The following is a 21,427-nucleotide window of genomic DNA, read 5'->3' as shown; positions in this document are numbered from 1 at the left end:
AACAAGCAAGATTTTAAGCTCTTGGAGTTAGAAACTGAACTTCCCTGTGGATATTTATTTTACCTCTATGGGAGGGGGAAGAAAAACAACCATTGCAATTTAGATCAGAGAAAAATCTGAGACTATTCAGGGTTCTCAAGTAATTCACGTGATTCTCTGAGCAGCTGCCAGCACTCAGACTTCTTTGCCCTAGTAGTTGACAGAAGTAAACTCTGCAGCTTGTGTTCAGTTTATATCCCCACCCAAGGGGAGGTGAACCGTCGGTGGCGGCATGGAATTGTATAACCAGTGTACTTGGTTCCTTTGTTGGAATGAGCAAGCTCAGCACAGTGGAGTGGAGATAAAGTCAGGGATATGATGACTAATCAAAGCTGACTCTGTGTATCCCCCCCCCACACACATTATGGAAGATCTAAGGTGCTTCAAACACTTGGATTTGGGGTGAGCAGAAGGTGTAGCAGCATGCGCAGGAAATGGGTAAGTGTCCAATGGATTTCCTTTATTAGTTTGCTGGAAGTGTTTTAAAATATATTGTCATGAACTCGGGGGCAGATCAGAAAAGTTTGAGACCAAGTTGGTAGCTGCAAAGACAGGCTCTTATGCAAAGCCTAACACAAGCTATCCTAGAAACTAGAGAAAGCCGAAAACAATTAGTAAGCATGATGGCAATCAAAATGGAGTTGTTTACTGAAAAGAAATAATCCTTGCTCTGAAAGGTGGGGAGCAGGGGGGTATGATATTATTACAAGAAGCCAGGCTATTGGAAGAGGAATTACAGAAACTCTGGAAAATACAAATGTTACAAGGAAAAACTAAACCAGGAGAACAAAGCTGCCGGTTTGCAATGGTTTTCAGATGGCTCCAGTTTGACTGAAAGAATTTCAGGTGTGGGACCTGGTGACCATTAATTTCTGCTTATGCTAATCTATCATTTCATTTTCTAATAGATACTTCTATTAGAAGTACCATTGTGTTTTGTAATAGAAACGTCTAATAGAAGTCTGGAATTTTTCTTGGAACTCTCTTGCTTTTTATTTTGTGGTACACGGACACAGGAATTTGATATGATTTTTTTCCCTTTATGGTTTCTTTAGTGTCTTTTCCTGAATAACTTGTTGGAGTTGTTGTTGTTTGTTTAGATTTTGTGGTAGCTGCTGTTTGGCTGTTTTTTTCAGGGACAGGGTCTCACTATGTAGGCAAGGCTGACTTCTGATTTTGCCTCATTCTCTCAGTGATGGGATTATATGTGTTCTGATTATGCTAAAAGTTTTTCGTGGGAGAGACACAAGACAGCTGTACAACTTAAAAGGTACCATATTCTATACTCTGGAATGTCTGTGGAACTCGGGGGAAAAATTGCTTAATTTTGGCTACAGTATACTCTTAAAGAAAAAGAGGATGGCAGGAAAGGGACTTCTTCGTTTGTGTTTATTTATGCCAAAGGATTCTTTAAAAGTGTCAGAACATTTCTACTTTTTCTAGTCATTAAAAACAGTTGAGAAATTTGACCCAACAGACTCAAAATGTAGGTGTATTTCTTTCAGCCTCAGAAAGTAGAAAAGAATGTGAATTGATACTTTGGCTTTGTCACAATTCCTTGCTTCACAGGGATTTACTACCTTCACTAGACATTTTGTATGGTTGAACTGAGGTGAAATATTTAGGTTTCTGTTGCTAGCTGTGGGCCACAGAATGTTACATCTCTGAGTGAATCCCTTGCACAGATAAAAATAACACAAGTGGAAACATTTTGGGCAACTGGTAAGGAAACAGTAGGCAGGAGTTCTAGCTTTTGCAGACAGAATAAGACCTCCGTTTAGCAATTGTATAGTAATCCCAGGTTCAGTCACTGGACTCTGAAGAGGCTTCTAAACGACGACACTGGCTATAGTTTCTTCCTCCACACTTTGAAAAGCCTAATGGATTTGATGCTTCTATTCTTACTGCTTATTTTTTTTTATCAAGTTTATTGATGGCTCATGTACATGGGCCTACTTGAGGTTCTCCCCGGTGATGCAAGTAGAGGCATAAAAACCTTGGAAATTAAACAGCTAAAATTTGCAGCTCTTAGTTCTCTAGGTTTAAATTTAAGTGTATGTATGATGATAAATATATCTGACATCTGTCATGCAACAAAGAAATCTTTCAGTCTCAGAAAATTGCCTGGGGTTTTTTTTTTGGTTTTTATTTGGCCAGTCCAGGGGCTTGAACTCAGGGCCTAGGTTCTGTTCCTGAGCCTCTTTGTGCTCAAGGCAAGTGTTCTACCACTTGAGCCACAGTACTACTTCCAGCTTTTTCTGAGTATTTTATTGGAGACAAGAGTCTCACAGACTTTCTTGTCCTGGCTAGCTTCAAACGGCAATCCTCAGATCTCAGCCTCCTAAGCAGCTAGGATTACAGGTGTGAGCCACTGGTGCCCAGAAATGCCTGTTTTGGGTTGTTTTTTTGATTAGTTTTATAAATTCTCAAGTGGATATTAGCAATTTATGTGTAATTTAAGTTATGTAGGAAGCATCGTGTTCTCAATAAATGAATAATACTGAGTACCTGCTCTGGGTAAGTCACAGCTCAAGGGAGCCTTCAGTGATCAAAATTAATCAAAATCTCTACATTAGAGCTGGAAGTTTGGCTCAAGTGGTTAGAAGACAAAGTCCTAATAAGGACAAAGTCCTGAGTTCAAACACTATAGTTACCAAAGCAAGTATATCCTAATGTTATTATTAATACATTACATTATATAATATATACATATAATATTAGCATATTACATACTTTGTTTATATTAAACACACACACATACCTACCTTTAGTCACAACCTAGATTTAGAAACTCAAATTTGGAGAAAGAGAAAAATAGATTGCAATGGGGCAATGTAATAGAAATCATACCTTTCTGTCTTTTTCACCATTCCCTAGGTCATGACTTGGTTATTCCTGGTCTTCAGCCCACCCGCATAGCATCTCAGGAATCTCCATTGCTTGCCCTTCAGTTCTTTAAGGATAGAGGAAGAAAAGTTGCTTTTTCCCACTGGATATTCAGCATCTCAGGACAATCTTTGCGTATCTGGGCACAAAGCACAATGCTAGGTTTCTCAGGGACATGGTGTTACCTGTAAAAGAGATACTATCTTTTTTCTGAAGAAATATTTTCTCCCAACATACATAGTTTTAGGATACTTGGGAGTTTTCCCCCACAAAGGTAGTAGCTCTATATAAAGTAATATTTATGGTGTTTTCTAGAAAGATTTGGTCCTACAGCAAAATTTGGCTGCCTGATTTAGAGCTGTTTGGTATGTGCTTTCCTGTAAAGAGCAGATAGTATACAACAGACATCTAAGGAAAATGCATATAGTTCACCCCTTCACTTTTCAATTTTATACACCTCTCAACATCTAAAATTTCTCTTTCATTCAGAATTCTCTGACATACTAAACATTGCAATTGGGATTACATTGAGCTGTCCAGTGGCAAAAATACTATGTACTAATTCATGTGAACATTTATTTGTTGTGTTGGTTTGCTATTTGAAAGTTTTCTTTTTTTTTAATTTAATTTAATTTTATTTGTGAACATACTGTACAGAGGAATTACAATTACATGGGCAGGATAATGCGTACATTTCTTACCAAGCATTGCAGCCTCCTCCTGTGTTTACCCTTCACATCCCTTCCCAGCCTCCCCTCTCCCGCCCAATCCCAATCCTTCTCCTTCCCCCACCTTCCCCCCCGCCCCCCGCACCGACCTTGTAAAGCTAGTTTTGGACATGACAACTTGTACTTCTCATTGTTGCAACAGGTCCACCTGTATCCTTAAACAACTGGTTTTTCCCCATCTCCTCCACAAGTTATACTGACATCAAATATAGTGAAAGCAGGGGTTATACTGTGGGGGAAGGACATACAAACCAACAAAGAGAAAATCTTATAAATGCGTTAGAAACACATGCATGAAAGAAAAAAACATTAAAATACACATCTAAGGGTTCATTTTCCTGACATCACATTATCTGACCTTTTCCGCTTGACTCATACGTATACTAGATATTACAAATAAGGGAAATCATGGGACGTATGCTTCTTTGGGCCTGGCTTACTTCACTTAATATAAGTTTTTCCAAGTCTTTCCATTTCCTAACAAAAGGGGCAATGTCATTCTTTCTGATGGAGGCATAGAATTCCATTGTGTATATATACCACATTTTCTTGCTCCATTCATCTACTGAGGGACATCTGGGTTGGTTCCATATCTTAGCTATGGTAAATAATGCTGCAATAAACACAGTTGTGCTAGTAGCTTTAGTGTGGCCTTGTTTGTAAACATTTGGGTAAATGCCCAAAAGTGGGATTGCTGGGTCATAGGGGAGTTCTATGTGAAGTCTTTTGAGGAACCTCCATACTGCTTTCCAAAGTGGTTGAACAAGTTTACATTCCCACCAACAATGAAGTAAGGTTCCTTTCTGTCCACATCCCCTCCAGTATCTGTTGTTGTTAGAGTTCTTGATTTTTGCCGTTCTAACTGGAGTGAGGTGATATCTCAATGTTGTTTTGATTTGCATTTCTTTTATGGCTAGGGATGTTGAACATTTCTTCATGTGTCTATTGGCCATCCTTCTTTCTTCTTCAGAGAAGTTTCTCTTTAAGTCTTTCGCCCACTTATTTATTGGGCAGTTGTTTCTTTGAGGATTTGTTGTTGGGGGGTTTAATTTTTTGAGTTCCAAGTATATTTTAGATATGAGACCCTTGTCCGTTGTATGGCTAGTAAAGATCTTCTCCCAATCGGTGGGCTTTCTATTGATCTTGCTAGCTATGTCCTTTGCCCTGCAGAAGCTCTGCAACTTTATGCAATCCCATTTGTCCAACCTTTCTTTGATTTGTTGTGTTTCTGGGTCTCTATTCAGAAAATTTCGGCCTGAGCCAAGGAGACCTAGGGTTTCTCCTATTCCATCCTGTAATGTTTTCAGAGTGTCTGCTTTGAGTTCAAGGTCTTTGATCCATTTGGAGTTGATTCTGGTGCAGGGTGATATATAAGGATCTAGCTTAAGTTTTCTACATGTAGTTAATCAATTTTGCCAGCACCATTTACTGAAGAGGTTGTCTTTCTTCCATTCTATTGTTTTAGCTCCCTTATTGAAGATTAGATGGCTATAGGTCTGTAGGTTCATTTCTGGGTTTTCAATTCTATTCCATTGGTCCTGAGGTCTGTTCTTATGCCAATACCAAGCTGTTTTGATTACTATGGCTTTATAGTAGAGTTTGAAATTTGGCATTGATATTCCTCCAGCAGTGTTCTTTCCATTGAGGAGCGTTTTTGCTATTCGGGGTCTTTTATTGTTCCATATGAATTTTTGGATTGCCTCTTCTATTTCCTTGAAGAATGAGGTTGGAATTTTGATAGGTATTGCGTTGAATTTGTAGATAGCCTTGGGAAGTATTGCCATTTTCACGATGTTAATCTTTCCAATCCAGGAGCATGGGAGGTTTTGCCATTTTTTAAGTTCTGTGTTGATTTCCTTTTTTAAGATTTTAAAGTTTTCATCATAGAGGTCCTTCACTTCTTTGGTTAAGTTAATTCCTAGGTATTTTATTTTTTGTGGGGCTATTACAAATGGAGTTGCTTTCCTAATTTCAGCCACACTTTTCTCATTGTTGGCATACAGAAAAGCCATTGATTTTTGGGGGTTAATTTTATAACCTGCTACTTTGCCAAAGTTTTGAATCAGCTTGAGTAATTTGGGAGTGGAGTCTATGGGATTCTTTAAATACAAGATCATGTCATCTGCAAAGAGGGAGAGTTTTATTTCTTCTTTCCCTATTTGGATCCCCTTTATGTCTGCATCTTGTCTTATTGCTGTAGCTAGGCATTCTAATACTAGATTGAAGAGAAGTGGAGAGAGTGGGCATCCTTGTCTTGTTCCTGAGTTAAGAGGAAATGGCTTTAGTTTTTCACCATTGAGTATAATGCTGGCTGTAGGTTTGTCATATACAGCCTTTATTGTATTGAGGAATGTTCCATGGATTCCTAATTTTTCCAAAACCTTCATCATAAAGGGGTGTTGGATCTTGTCGAATGCTTTTTCTGCATCTATTGAGATAACCATGTGGTTCTTGTTCTTGCTCCTGTTGATGTGATGAATAATATTAATTGATTTGCGTATATTGAACCAGCTTTGCATCCCTGAAATGAATCCTGTTTGATCGTGGTGTATGATTTTTTGGATGAATTGTTGAAGTCGATTGGCCAAAATTTTGTTGAGAAGTTTTGCATCAATGTTCATCAAAGAAATGGGTCTATAGTTCTCTCTTTGATGAGTCCCTTCCTGGTTTTGGGATGATGTGTTGGGTAGTGAGCTTTCTCTTTCAATTTCATTGAAGAGTTGGAGGAGTATTGGTGTGAGCTCTGCTTTGAAGGCCTTGTAAAATTCCACTGTAAAACCATCTGGTCCTGGACTTTTCTTAGCTGCGAGGTCTCTTATTGCTGTTTCTATTTCAATGCTTGATATGGGACTGTTAAGCTGGTTTAATTCATCTTGGTTTAGTTTTGGCATGTCAATATTTGCTAGGAAAAGATCCATTTCTGTCAAGTTCTCAAACTTATTAGCATAAAGTTTTGAGAAGTATTCCCTTATAATGTTCTGAATCTTGGTTGTTTCCGTGGTGATGTTTCCATTCTCATCTCTGAGTTTATTAATTTGGGTGTGTTCTCTTCTTTTTCTGATAAGATTTGCTAAGGGTCTGTCAATTTTGTTAAGTTTTTCGAAGAACCAACTCTTTGTTTTGTTGATTCTTTCTATAGTTTTTTTGAATTCTAATTCATTTAATTCTGATTTAATTTTGATTATTTCTTTCCGTCTACTGGATTGGGGTTTATCTTGCTGCTCTTTTTCAAGGAGGTTTAGATGTGTCATTAAATTGCTAGTTTCAGATCTCTCCAATTTGTTGACGTAGGAGCTCAGAGCTATAAACTTGCCTCTGAGTACTGCCTTTGCTGTGTTCATTTTTGTTGAATAGCATGAACATTTGAATTTCCTTTCTAATCTCTTCCATGACCCACTCTTGATTCAGCAGTGTGTTGTTCAGCCTCCATGTGATACCGGACTTTCTTTGGTGGCTTTTGGTGTTGAGTTCTAATTTTATTCCCTTGTGGTCAGAGAGAGTGCAAGGTATAACTTCAATGTTTCTGAATTTAGACAAATTTGCTTTGTGGCCTAAAATGTGGTCTATTTTAGAAAACGTTCCATGTGCTGCTGAGAAAAACATGTATTCTGATGCTGCTGGGTGAAATGTTCGGTAGATGTCTGTTAAGTCTAGTTGATCTATGCAGCTGTTTAGATCTGCAGTTTCTCTGTTGAGTTTTTGCCGAGTTGATCTATCTAGTGGGGATAGTGGTGTGTTAAAATCCCCAACAATTAATGTCTTTGGATCTATATGGGATTTGAGGGAAAGTAGTGTTTCTTTGATAAATTTGGGTGCTCCATTGTTTGGCGAATAGATATTTAGAATTGTAATATCCTCCTGAAGGAGGGATCCTTTAATTAGTATGTAGCGACCTTCTTTATCTCTTCTCACGAATTTTAATTTGAAGTCTATTTTATCTGATATTAGGATTGCAACTCCCGCCTGTTTATGAGGGCCGTTTGCTTGGTAGATTTTGTTCCAGCCTTTAACATTGAAAATGTGTTTGTTTTTACGGGCAAGATGTGACTCCTGCAGGCAGCAGATAGAAGAGTCTTGTTTTTTAATCCAACTAGACAGTCTATGTCGCTTAATTGGAGAGTTCAGTCCGTTAACGTTAAGAGATAGGACTGAGAGGTATTTGGGAGTTCCTGCCATTTTATCCACCTTCTTGGGGGCTGCAAAAACTGGGTTCTTCCTATGGTTCTTGGATTCTCAGTTTGGGTACAGTTTCTTGGCCTTTGTTGCGGTCTTGTTGGTTTTCTATGTGTAGGACATCTTTAAGAATCTTTTGTAGGGCTGGTTTGGTGGAAATGTATTGTTTCAATTTTTCTTTGCTATGGAAGGTTTTTATTTGGCCTTCAGTTATGAAGGAGAGTTTAGCTGGGTACAGTATTCTTGGTTGATAGTTGTTTGTTTTTAGGGCATGGCATACATCATTCCAGGCTCTTCTTGCTTTGATTGTCTCTGCTGAGAAATCTGAGGTGATTCTAATTGGTTTCCCTTTATAGGTGATTAACCTTTTCTCCTTGACAGCTTTAAGGATCTTTTCCTTGTTCTGAGTTGATCCTGTGTGGATTATAATGTGACGGTGGGATGTCCTATTCTGGTCTGGTCTATTTGGGGTTCTAAAAGCTTCTTGTATCTGAATAGGCCTATCTTTTTGTATGTTTGGGAAGTTCTCTGCTAGGATCCTGTTAAACAAATTTCCTAGACCATTAACTTCTGTTTCTAGGTGCTCCTCTACACCCATTATCCTTAGATTAGGCCTTCTGATGGTGTCTTCCAGGTGTTGGATAGACCTATCATATTTCTTGGACTTGTCTTGGATGGTTGTATGTTCTTTCTCTATAATATCTAGGCTGTCTTCAATCCTTGAGATTCGATCTTCTGCATGGTCTAACCTGCTGTCAAGACTCTCTACTTTGTTTTTTATCTCTTTTCCTTCTAATTGGTCAGCTTTGATGGCTTCAAGTTCTTTGTTGAAGCTCTGTTTTAGGTCTTGTATGAATTTCTTTACTTCCTTAATTTGGTGTTCAGTGTTTGTTCTCAAATCACTTAGTTGATTGGTTATGGTTTCTTTGGACTCCCATTCCTTCTGTTGGGTTCCATTCAGCATTCCCTTTGTGGTCTCCCTGACTTCCTTCAGCTCTTTGTTAATGGATTCCATGAATGCCTTTAGTGATCTTTGTGTATTCTCTACCTGGTCTCTCAATTCCTGAATTACTCTTTGATTAGCTTCCTCCCGTTTGTGGGATTCCTGCAGTTCTCTTTCCTCCCTTTCGTGGGATTCCTGCAGTTCTCTTTGAGTGTTCTCAGCCTGCTCACGCCATTCCTCCCTTTCTCTTTGAGTATTCTCAAGTTGTTCACGCAAATCCTGTATCAGTTTTTGAGTAGCTTCCTCACGCTTATGATATTCCTGTATAAACTTTTGGGATGCCTCCTCTCTCTCCCTATCACGCTCATACAGAGTCCTTTGTAAGTTGTCAAACTTCTCATTTATCATGTTTGTCACCAGTGTTTGTAGAGCTATTTGGGAACTCTCCTCTGGATTGTTCATTATCTGATCTGACCCCTGATTATCAAGATTGGGAATTGAGATATCCGGATTTGCCATTTTTCTTGTGTTTTTCCGGCTTACTCTGCCCATTTGAGATGAAAATAGCACCAGTTTTGTGCTAGAACACTATCTTAAGGCAACCATCAACCAACGTTTGCATTTATACAGTCAATAGTCTACAGATACAATCTAGTTCAATAGATATATCTATTCAACATCAAACAACTATATGTTAATGGGCTTCGAACCGCAGAGAAGAATTTGGAAAACCAGAAATTTTTAGGATTAGGGAGAGATGTGGGTAAAAAATAGGAATAGATTGGTGTGGGGAGGCACCAGGGAGAGTTAACTATGTCTTAATCTCAATGCAGGAAATAGGTTGGGTAGGATGTAAGTAGAGATAGAGAGAAAAAGAAGAAAGGGAAAGGGAAATGAAAAGAGACCAGAAAAAAAATAGAAACGTAAAAATTAATATAGTTATGGATATTGAAAGACCATCTATTTAGAGAGGAATGTGAATATATTGAGAAAACAGGAGGGAGATAGAGGAGATGTGAAAAACTTTAAAAAATGCTTAAAATATTATATAGGTATAAAGAGGTAGTACTGCTATTAAGGAATTTAAGTCTCAGAGGTTTTGGATTGAGTAATAAATTTGTGGATTAAGTGTGTACACAATGGGGGATAGGGTCTACTAGTTAACTATGGGTTTATCTGAGGATGTGCAGGACAAGAGTTAAGTCACATACAGAAAAACAAAAGAGAGGAAAAGGTTAAAAGGATAAGAAAGGGAAAAAAAGATCAGAAGTTCAGTAGAGCTAGACAAAAAACAAAAAGATAATTAAGAAAGAAAGAAAAAGAGAAAGAAGACAAGAAAAGAAAGGAAAACGCACATTCACGTATTCCTAAAATAAAAATTATAAGAGGGAAAAAAAGTTACTGGAAAACAATTATTTTTTCAAAAAAGGCAAAAATTAAAGATTAATAAAAGTTTTAGAAAAGGAAAAAAATTATATATATATATATAAGGTACCAAAAAAAAAAAAAGAAGAAAAAAAAAAGTTCTTTGATTTTTTTTTTTTTTGATTTTTTTTGGAGGGGTGGGAAGAATCCTGTATCTCCCTTTTGTCTGTAACCAGCCTCTTGTTGGAGTCTCTGGTCAGCTTGAGGTCCTGTGGCTTGATTGGTTTCTTAAGTCAGTTTGTTCGAACAGGCAGAAAAATGCTCTGCTTTACCCAAGATTTTGAGATCCCCCTCCCAGGTTAGGTTAATGGGAGGGTGATCTGCTTTGAGAATCACAAAAGAGGGGTGATGAGGTGAGGTTCTGGTAGAGTTGAGGCCTTTCAACAAACAGTAGCTTTTCCCTGGGGCTATTTTGTGAAAAACTCACAGAGCCCAGCCTGGAGCCATTCTCAGGGTTTCTGTTTTTCAATTGATTGTTGAGGCTGCTAGAGGGAGGGGCAGCCTCTGGCTCTGGTTACCCAGTGAGGAAAGCCACTCCAATGACTGGTGCCTGAGCTGGGTGACTTTTCCCTGGATGGAGCTGAGTCTGGCAGGTCACTTCCTCGTTAAGTTCTTGTGACCTGCTAAATGACTCGTTTTATTCCAAGGCCTGAGTTGGAACTGGCAGCTCCTCCGAGCTTTGTCGGTATCCAAGATGGAGATCACCGGTGCTGGGGGGGGGAGGGGTGGCCTTCCCTCCTCTGCTCCCTGAGAAGGAGTGAGGACGTCGGGCTTGTACTCCCACCGAGTCTTGGATTCTGGGTCGTCTCTGGTCTGCAAACTGCAGGATGAAGATGTCCGCTCCTTGTCGGTTCTTGCTGGTGTTGAGTAGAATCCTCTCCCCCGCTGCGTCTGGCTCCTTTGTCCCGGACTCTCTGTGTGAGCGCTCAGGTATGGCCGCGGCTGCGGTCGCCGCCGCAGCAGCTGCTGGCAGGCGCTCAGATGTGTCTCCTTGTCTTGGCTTCCCCTCTCTTGTCTAACTCTCTGTCCTGTGATGGTACACTTGGTGTGATTCTCTGGCTTAGGACTGTTCACTGGAACTCTAAAACTGCTTTCTATGCGAGAGCTTGCTCAAATTCCAGCTTCTCCTCCACCATCTTCCCGGAACTCCTGAAAGTTTTCTTAAGCAATCAGAATGTAGAATATTACATGTTGGTGTTTTATCAGAATGCAACAAAAGTATTCATGTGGGTCTGGATAAATTTGACTAAAAACAGCTCATCCAAAAGCAATTTACCAAAAAAAAGAATAGAACATAATTATAATTTTATCTATAGTGAATATGCAGAATAGTAGAAGACAATAAATGTATATAAATAATAGGACAAAATATTTCCAGAAGAAAGTACAATTAATTTTAGTACAGAGAAAGTTTACTTTCAATTCAGTCAAATGAGGTGATTCATAGGAACAAATTCTCAAATGTATAAAACTGAATAATCACTGGCTCACAATAAGAAAGTGAAAGACATATTTTTTAAAAAAACAGTGAACATTTTAGCTGATATAAAGAATGCCAGTGGGAAATAAAATTAGAAACTTTGGACACGGATTGTAGAAGTTTTGAATGTCAGATTGGGAAGTCTGACTATTTTTCCTAGTATGAATATTCTTTCCTAGCACTGGTGAGCCACAATGGTGTTTGAGCAGGCCGGTAACACCTCCTTTGTGTCAATTACCTGATATCAAAACATAAAACCAGATACAATTCAGATTGGCAAGAATTCCCTATGGAATACAGAAAAATTCAAATATGTACTAATGATTACTTAAGGGGGAAGGTTAAGCTCTTGGTTTCTTGAACTTGTTGAGTTCTGGGCTCACGTTCATCAGGAATTAGCTATGTGATCTCGGGACCCTAGGATCTCTGAGTATTGTTTTTGGTGTAATCATTTTCTTCCTCTTCCCTCCCTCTCCTTTTCCTTCTCCTCCTCTTCCTCCTCCACCGCTACCTTTTTTCATAGTACTTATACCAGACCTCAAAATGTTTTCTGTACATCAAATCATTTAATAGTGACTCACAATAACATTAGGTAGGAATTGTCATTGTTCCCATTTACAGATAAGAATGCCAAGGCACAAAGTTGCCCCAGGTCACACACTTTAGGTGGAGAGTGGAGATTTGCACAGACCACTCCAGGTCTGAGATCATGTTCAGAACATGAACCCAAGGTGGCTGTTTATCAGTATGTATTACATTACATTAATTTACAGACACTTCAAATAATCACACCAAGAGTCCTGGCATTTGTTTATGCTTCTGTGCATTTTCTGCTTGCCCCTGTGAAAAATTACCCTAAATTGTGACATTATGCAGTATAACTTCACTCCTGTGATTCAGGAGACCAAAAGTCTAAATTCAACAGAGGTACGTTCCTTCCAAAAGTGTTAGGGGAGTGTAAGGTCCGCTCCTGGATGGCTAGCAGACTCCACCCTCCTCACAGCAAAGTCTCCACCCAGTACCTGCATTACCTAGGCAACTGGGACACCTGGTAGAGGTCACATCTGAATTTGATGTGGCCACACCTTTTCCCGCCCATACCCTAGATAAGGCCTAGCGCAGGCCCAGGCTCGCTCTCTGTTCTATTCTAGTTCTCTCTCACTGCTCTATTCTAGCTCTCTCTGCTACCTAGCTCTCTCTGTTCTTTTCTAGCTTTCTCTCTGCCTTTTTCTAGCTCTCTCTGCTCTCGCTCTCTCTGTTCTTCTTGCTCTCTCTGCTCTTTTCTAGCTCTTTTCTCTCTCTTTCCTCTCTCTCTTTCCTCTCTCTTTTGCCAGCCACGTGGAGTGCCAACCTTGCCTGGTCCCAGCAGGTCTACTGAATAAACCTACCCCTTACCTGAATACCCACGTGAGTGCTGATGCTGTTTTTACTCGGCAACCTCTTTTTAAAAACCTAACAGGGAGAATCTGTCTCCTTGTGTTTTCCAGCTTTGTAAATGGAAGAAGGGGCTGTGGAAAAATTTATTCCTCCAAGGAATTTAGGAAATAACTTCTAAAGACTTATTGACATAACGACTTGTACATCTTATTGTTGCAATGGGTCCACCTGTATCCCTATTTAAACAATTTGTTGGATGGGGGGGTGGGAGGAGGGTAGGTGGGAGATGGGAAGGGATGGGAAAGGGAAACAAAGGAGGAGGCAACAATGCTTGATAAGAAATGTACTCATTATCTTGCCCATGTAATTGTAACCCCTCTGTTCGGTATTTGCACAATTAAAAAAAAGACTTATTCAATTGAAAAGCTTAAAACAACCAAATTACGAATCATTTAGGCATTGTATAGAAGAATTTGTGTGTAAAACTGTCATAAAAATGTAGTATGAGAAAATATTTTCATTGATAAAGTACTCAGTTTGAAAAATATTTCATGGATTTCTCCATTACATATCTAATAATATGTAAAATAGGTAATGAGTCATTTTTATCAAAGTTATTTAATTCAGTTTGCCTAATTTTAAAAAAATCTATAAAAATCACTTTCTTTTTGAATCTGTACACTTTTCCCCAAAATATGTATACAGTGTATATATTCTGAGACCACAATGAAAACTTTAAGTGGTCTAATTAAATATATGTCTAAAAGATCTATGGAATAGACTGTATTCATAGATCCAAGCATTCATTTTTTTGTGCAAGTTTTGAGGTCTGGTGTTCTCCATGAGCTGTTTTACTCAAGACTGGTGCTCTATTACTTGAGCCACAGCTTCACTTCCAGCTTTTTATTGGTCTCATGGAATTTTTAAATGTTTCAATGTTTTTTATTGTAAAAATACTGCACAGAGGGGTTACAATTACATGAGTAAGGTAATGAGTACATTTCCTATCCAGCATTGTTACCTCATCCTTTGTTTTTCTCCTACCATCCCATCCCTTCCCCCACCCAGTGCCCTCCCTCCCTCCTCCCTCCAAGTTGTAAAGTTTGTTTTCAACATAGTGTCTTGTACATCTTGTACAGGCTGGACCTGTATCCTTATTTCAGCATTTTGTTATTTCCCCTCCTCTCCCCAAATTAGAAAAATGTATATACAAGATGCAGGGCACTTGAATCAAATACAGTGAAAGCAGGGGTTATACCATGGGGGCGGGGGGTAAGCCAGGCTCAAAGAAACATAGGTCCCATGGTTTCCCTTATTTGCAATAGCAAGTATAAGTCTAGGACAAGCAGAAAAGGTCAAAAAGCTATGTACATATGACCATATAAGATGATGTTAAGTGAAATGAACCCCAAGATAGGAACAAGTGGTTTTTTTCATTCTTGTTATTTTTAATGTATTTAAAATGTACTATGTGATTTTTTTGTTTGTTTGTTTCTCTTGTATGGTCTCATGTTTTTGTCTGCTTGTGCTGGCTTTGAACCATGATCCTTAGATTTCAGCCTCCTGTAGCTTTGAGTTTTGAGCCTGTGAGTCTATCTGGTAGGGTCATCTCCTAGCCTGGGGTCTCATATCTATTCAACAAATAAGAATTTAGCATTTAGATGTAAAAGGCACTGTTACAGGCTGTGAAAGACAGTGGAGTGAGAGGACCATGCAGAGAGGTTCTCTTCTGTCATGAAACCTGCATGCCAGTGGGAGACGGGAATAATTGCAAGATGAAGTCAATGCATAATTATGAAAGCAAAACAACAAGTGGTTGATTGAACAATATTCTGTAAGCTGGTGAGAGGTAATGTTTGGGGGTAGTCTTGCATATAATCTAGTGACATCTATGCCCCTAGAACACTTAAGAGAAGAATACAGCAGGTCAAGGAAACAATATAGAGGACAGACTGGAAAACAAATCCAGGATGTGGCTTGGACAGGTAGAGTAGGAAAGAAGAAAGAATGAGAATGGTTATCTTTAGACTATCTTTAATATATCATGAATGAATAGAATGGAGAAAATAGCTTATTTTGTCTTAGAAAATCACCTTATGGAGTTTGTATTCTGATGCTACTTGCAAACAATGCCTTTGCTAAAATTGAGATGTAGAAACACAAAAGAGCAACATAGCAATAAAAAATGGAATCCTAATTAACTACTGGAATACTTAGTAATTGTTTTAAACAGTTAATTTGCCAGAAATAAATCTTTTGTTCATGGTCATTAGACTGAAATGAAAAGTCTCAAAGTTCTTTTAATTAACTAGTCAAAATTATCACAACAAGTGAAATGCTGCATTGATATTTTAATATTTCATATTATGTGAATTTAAACTTGATGGTTAAGTATGTGTTCATTATTTAAAATAATCTAAGGGATAAAATAGATGTGAGGTTCCAAAGGCTACATAAGTATTTCCTGGTGGTTGTTCCTTATTTTTTTTCCAATAGGGATTAGAAAAAAAGGCACTTGCCTTTTGTATGTAAAACCTGGGTCCAATCTCCAGTATCAAGGTTTCCTACAGTCAAAACAATTCCTTTTCCAATGTGTTCTGTAGATAAAGACCCAATTAGCTCTTTCATGGGTAACAGAGTTAAGTATATTCAGAAGGAAATGTTTCATTTTAACTAATTCTAGAATTAACCAAATTGTGAGAAAATAAGGGATGTAAGATTAGAGAGAAGCAGGAAAGTATTGAAGGAACTTTTCCCCTGGGATTGATTCTGCTTAATTGAGTGATTATCTGAATTTGAAGTGTATTTATCTCAACTGTTTGTTCTGTACAAACCAAATAATGGTGCTTCCTCTATGCACATACACTTCCTCTGATCTCACCTAACAAGATGGCAAAAGCCATATTTCTCTTGCCTCTAAGCCTGCTCCCTACTTACAAATCATTTTCCTTACCTCTTCCTTTCTCTTTTATCTTGTTGATGCCAAGATAATTCTAAATCTTATTTATTAGGATTATTCTAGAGGAATATTTTTTTAAATCACTATTTATACTAGATAAGACAGCTTGGCTATTTCTACATATTCCTGTAATTGGTTTCTATCTATAATTTTTTTTATCAAGTCTGCCATCTCTCTATGAACAGGAACTGTCCATTCCAATATCCCACAGAGAACAATGCTAGCATGTAGCAGGCACCCAGATATTTGATGAATAAATCTATGGCTCCATAAATCAATGATTGAAAACATGTACTTTAATGAGACATTTTCTTTCTTGGTAGTAATGGAGTTTTAAACTCAAGATCTTTCATCAAAGACATTTTCTATTACAATTAAAAATAATTATTGGCTCCTCTTCTGAATAACTTACCATACATTTGTACTTGTTTTAAAAGTATCATGACTCATTTACACATTAGCCAAACAGGTCTGCTATTGTTTGTCAACATGGATGGACTTTCTTTTCACTAAGCTAATTATTCTGATTTGACAGCTGACAGTCCAGTGCATAACATCAAAATATCCAAGGCTTGTCATGAGCTCGGTAATACTTTTCCTTTCATTTGCATTATCACTTCAGCATTTAGCAATGCAGACAACTTTTGTTAACTATTAAATGAATGATAGTTATTTCATTTTCTAATCTGCAATAGATATAGCAGAAATGCAGGCTAAGTAACCGTGCTATGGCAAGTGAAGAAGGCCTAGATCATTTGCCCAGCCCTACTGGTTATGGATGAGTCATTGAGCAAATTTCCTAGAGATTAACAAAGGACATCAACCCAGAATGGGTTGTGACTCTCACAGTAACTAATAAGTGATAGAAATGTTTTTGGTTTTGTTTTTTTAAATAATTATCCCACCTATTTCTGATGTTATACACTTAATTAATTCCCCCCCCAATTTTTTTTTAACTTGATAGTGAATGAATGTGAGCTAAAACACCCAGTAAGGACAATAAACTTCCTTAGCTAGTACTTGAGATCAAGCCAGTCTTTTTAAAAGAAGGATCTGTGAACAAGAACAGCTCTGGAAAGATTGGTTTCATTCACATCTTTAAATGATTTATGTAGCTCTCTTGAGAGTACAGCAGGAGAAATAGGAGAGAAATATTAGTATTCAAACAGCCAAGTATTCAATTCCCATTTTCTGCCCACAGAGTGATCATTACTAACACAAAATAATACCTACAGTACCATGATTATGAAGTAGAATGAGAAAAAGATAAACAAAGCATTCTTTCCTTACACATATCATGGACTCTGATCACTGACTTGGTTACCAGTTTTTCTAAGGTGAAACATTTGGTCAATTTGTACATGAAGTCCTATGTTCATTAAGAGCCTCTGGTTGCTTTCTAAAATGAAATTATCAGTTGCCTCAGCCATAAACAACACATCTAGGTTCCTCTTTCTTCACTAAATGTGTTAATATTTGGTGTTTACATTTCTCATTTTGCCAATGATAATAATCCAGGGTCATAATCATTCAGAGTCATATTAGTTTGGTGATCTCAAGAAATGGGGAGTTACGTTGCATTTGTAGGTGGGATGAATTCACATAGTATACAAAATATGAATTGCTGTCTTCTAGTATTTATATGAATTTGATATAAATGAACACATTACTTCTCTACATCCCCATCCAAAAATTCATGTGGTTTTTTTTATTACAAAGAAATTTAAAGAGAGAAATTAACATGGAAGAACTAGGGGTTTGAAAGATGAGTTTGCTTTTGTGAAAGAGTAGTGTAAGGTCCTCTCCTGGATGGCCAGCAGACTCCACCTCCTCGCAGCAAAGTCTCCACCCAGTACCTGCGTTACCTAGGCAACTGGGACACCTGGAAGAGGTCAACATCTGCATCCGCTGAGGTCACATCTGAATTTGATGTGGCCACTCCTTTCTCCGCCCACACCCTAGATAAGGCCTAGCCCAGGCCCAGAGGCCCCTCTCTTGCTGCTCTTTTCTAGTTCTCTCTGCTCTCTGCTCTTCTCAAGCTCTTTTCTCTCTCTTTCCTCTCTTTCCCACCTCTCTCTCTTTCCTAGGCCTTTCCCAGCCATGTGGAGTGCCAACCTTGCCTGGTCCCAGCAGGTCTACTGAATAAACCTACCCCTTACCTGAATACCATGTGTGTGGTGCTGTTCTTACTCGGTTATCTCTTTTTTAAAAAAAACCTAACAAGTAGCAAAGAAAAGAAATGCACCAAAGCATGAAAACTAAAACAGGACAAATCTGCCTTATCAACAGTACAGAAATAGCCCTTTCATTGATGATGATCAAGGTAAACCTGTCTATCAGAGGAGAAAGAACTAACTGCAGTAGGTACATAATGTTGAGAAAATTCTAGAGTGGTAGGTAGAAAGAAGAGCTGAGGCTGAATTCATATTAAGTTAGACATCACAATATCTGACATCTCAGCTATGGAAGAAGCCACAATAAGATCAGGTTGCCCTGGGGAAGATTCCATCTTGTAAGATTCCATCTTGATCAAAAGAACAAGGATTCTGTATCAGATATACATGTGTCATCTTACTTAGCCTTCACAGCAACCCTACAAAGCAAATTTTATTACTCTTTATGGATGAAATGGCAAAACATAGTTTTAAAAACTCAACAAGTGATAGATCTAGAAGTGTGTCCAAATCAGAATGACTGTGAAGTCTCTTTCCCATTTGACCAAACCACTTCCCAAGTCAAGTGAGAACGTAAAGGGAGAGCAGGTTCGCTTTCAGTGTGCACCCTGACAACTACCACAATGTTAATTCTCGAGGCAGTACTGATCCATTCATAAAAACGTCTTAAGTCTGCTGTCTTTAAAAACGTTGTGGGAATCATATCTCTCACCAAGGGAGAGATGAAACTGGTAAGAATAAGAACAAAACCAATAACATACATAATTCTCTTTTGAATCCCTTGAGATATCTTCTAGTAATTATATCTGTTTAAAGATAACTCTTTTCCTTTTGCTAATAAAAATATTGCTGCAATAAACAACCTTGTAAATATATGCAGAAAGAACCCTGAGGCTTGAGGTGAGCCTTTTGAGATATAAAGTGAGGCATTAATATTAATCAGTTGAATAAATATTTTAATAGCTCATGCTGATTAATATCCAGAGAGGCGCTATTTTCTGCTGATTTAGAATTTGCGATTACTTAATTTTTGTTATGACAAGAACATTTGGTTTTGTTCTTTCAAATATATAAAAATGAGCATGCACGCTTGTTAGCTATGCCTAAAGAAGCTATACATGTATTGGCATATACATGTGTAGCATGGCTTTCAGACCATCTTTCTCCCAGCTTTGCACATTTCTGTCATCTATAAAGAAAACAAGAAAGACAATAGGATCGATTGCTTGAGTAGTTGGGCCAACCTAACTTGCTCAACTCTATCTTGCCTAAGGTTTGTAACTCCTCACCTTTCCTAGAAACCAATTTTATCTGATGTTGTTGTTTACCTCTCCCTGAGGACTGGGGAGATATGAGGTAGTTGGGGATTGGGTTAAGTTGTTTGTTGTTTGTTTTTTTCCCCAGAGAATATACATCGCTACCTAGCTTCTGCCTCTCTTGATTGACACTAGATTATTGGAGCCATTGGAACATGAGGTGTGAAATATAATCACAAATGAAATATTATCTGACTCTATTTCTTATTTCTCCAATTGATATGGAATGTATTTATGTATGGAAGGAATTCTTTGGGGTAAGAGGAAAAAATAATATCCAAAACTTTATTCCCTACAACAGCACTAGGATGTAGTTTATTTGCTCATACTGAAATGAGGACCAAGTTTTTTGTTTCTGTAACATTAAAGGACCTACTTCTTTCTGCATATAAGTTTGAAAATCTGTATCACCCATTACGTAGATGAAATTGACAAGTCTGTGTAGAAATAAAAGGTGATCAAAACAAATTTAGCTCCTGTCCCCCCGTGGAATATGTTCTAGTGATAGACTCATAGGAGTAATAAAAGCAAGACCAAGAATACATAAAATGACTTGAAAGTACTATGTAAAATATTATAATCAAGGGGTTATATAATGCAAGGAAAGACCTTTCATTACAGCTAGCATTCTCTCATATCGAGAGAGAAAATATTAGAAGTAAATAATCATATAAGGAACCTGAGAAAGAGCAATCCAAGCACAAGGCAGCTAGCTGAGTACTAGCATTATGTGAGGATTGAATCAATGTGAACAATTAGCGGGGAGTGTTACAGACCATGGAGGTCTTTACAGGCCATACTTAGAGATTGGTTTCAAGATGTATTGAGAAGTAACTGGCTTAACCTAAAGCAAGAGTAAACACTATTTTGATGTGAGGTATATGTAAGTGAGTTGTGGAGTATGTATTGTTAAGAGGTTATTTCACAATCCAAGTGAGTGGTAATGGTATCCAAGACTCAGATAGCATATGGCCATTAGGAATTCATTAAATGATGAGGAAGAGCTGAGTGGATTGTTGCACTATCTAATGAACAAGTTGAACTTAACCAAATGTAAAGATCACTTGGGAAGATGTATGCTAGTAGCAGGAAGATGATTTGAGGCTAAACTCTTGGTTGGTTTAGAGGAAACCCACATATTTGAGAGAACCTACAGTGATGTCTAAATGTCTTAGTAAAAATAAGTGGTTTCACTTACTTCATATTAGTGTAGTTTTCCTCATGTGATAACTGTTGAACCTGTTATTTATAGTTAACCTCTCATGGTGTGACATGATTGTTGCTGGCATGAATGAAGTCCTACTGTGATTGAATGTATCCTGACTCCTTAGAAACAAAATCAGCATTCAATGAGATACCTGCAAGGAACTCACCAGTTCTGTCAAGTAGACAAAACACCTTCATTTTATAGACAGGGAAATGAATATTCAAGGACCTTAGGTAAATAGTCTCCAAAAACAGTATACATTTTGTCCTTGATTTGACTGACTAGAAAGGCTGCCAATTTACTACCATTTACAGACTCTTAGCTACAACGTGAGAGATACTCCACAGGAAAAAAATAAGTTTACATATATATATATATATATATATATATATATATATATATATAACATATAAAACAGATTTATTTGAATCCAGGCTTTATTTTCTAGTTGATATAAATAGGTCTATTAAATATCTAACTCTTCAGCTACTGTATCTCCTGAGCAAGCCTTATCTCTGTTTATATAAGAGTAGTGATGACAATTCACTTGGAGTCAATGAGCTGAGTTAATATATCTCAAAGTTCATAAGGCAGCACATCCAGATGTTTAAATAAACCTCAGGAACAGAAATTTTAAGGAGCATCTAGGAATATTAATGGAATTTCCATTAAGTAACTTGAAATAAGGAAAGTCACTCTTTTATAAATTTAATTTTATTG

General features: G+C 37.8%; 1 long non-coding RNA gene across 1 annotated transcript in view; it reads left to right on the top strand.

Moving 5' to 3' along the window:
• The first annotated feature begins 246 nt into the window (after nucleotides 1-246).
• Nucleotides 247-21,427, top strand: part of LOC138820585 (uncharacterized) — a 52,311-nt gene continuing 31,130 nt past the window's right edge. The window contains exon 1 of the long non-coding RNA XR_011369926.1: nucleotides 247-477. This is a non-coding gene — a long non-coding RNA (uncharacterized lncRNA). The remainder of the gene's footprint in view (nucleotides 478-21,427) is intronic.

The sequence above is a fragment of the Dipodomys merriami genome, unplaced genomic scaffold, assembly GCF_024711535.1.
Source record: "Dipodomys merriami isolate MVZ:Mamm:240054 unplaced genomic scaffold, mDipMer1.0.p SCAF_9, whole genome shotgun sequence".
NCBI lineage: Eukaryota > Metazoa > Chordata > Mammalia > Rodentia > Heteromyidae > Dipodomys > Dipodomys merriami.
The sequence above is the reverse complement of the archived record's forward strand: the minus strand, read 5'-3'. Positions and strand labels throughout refer to the sequence as shown.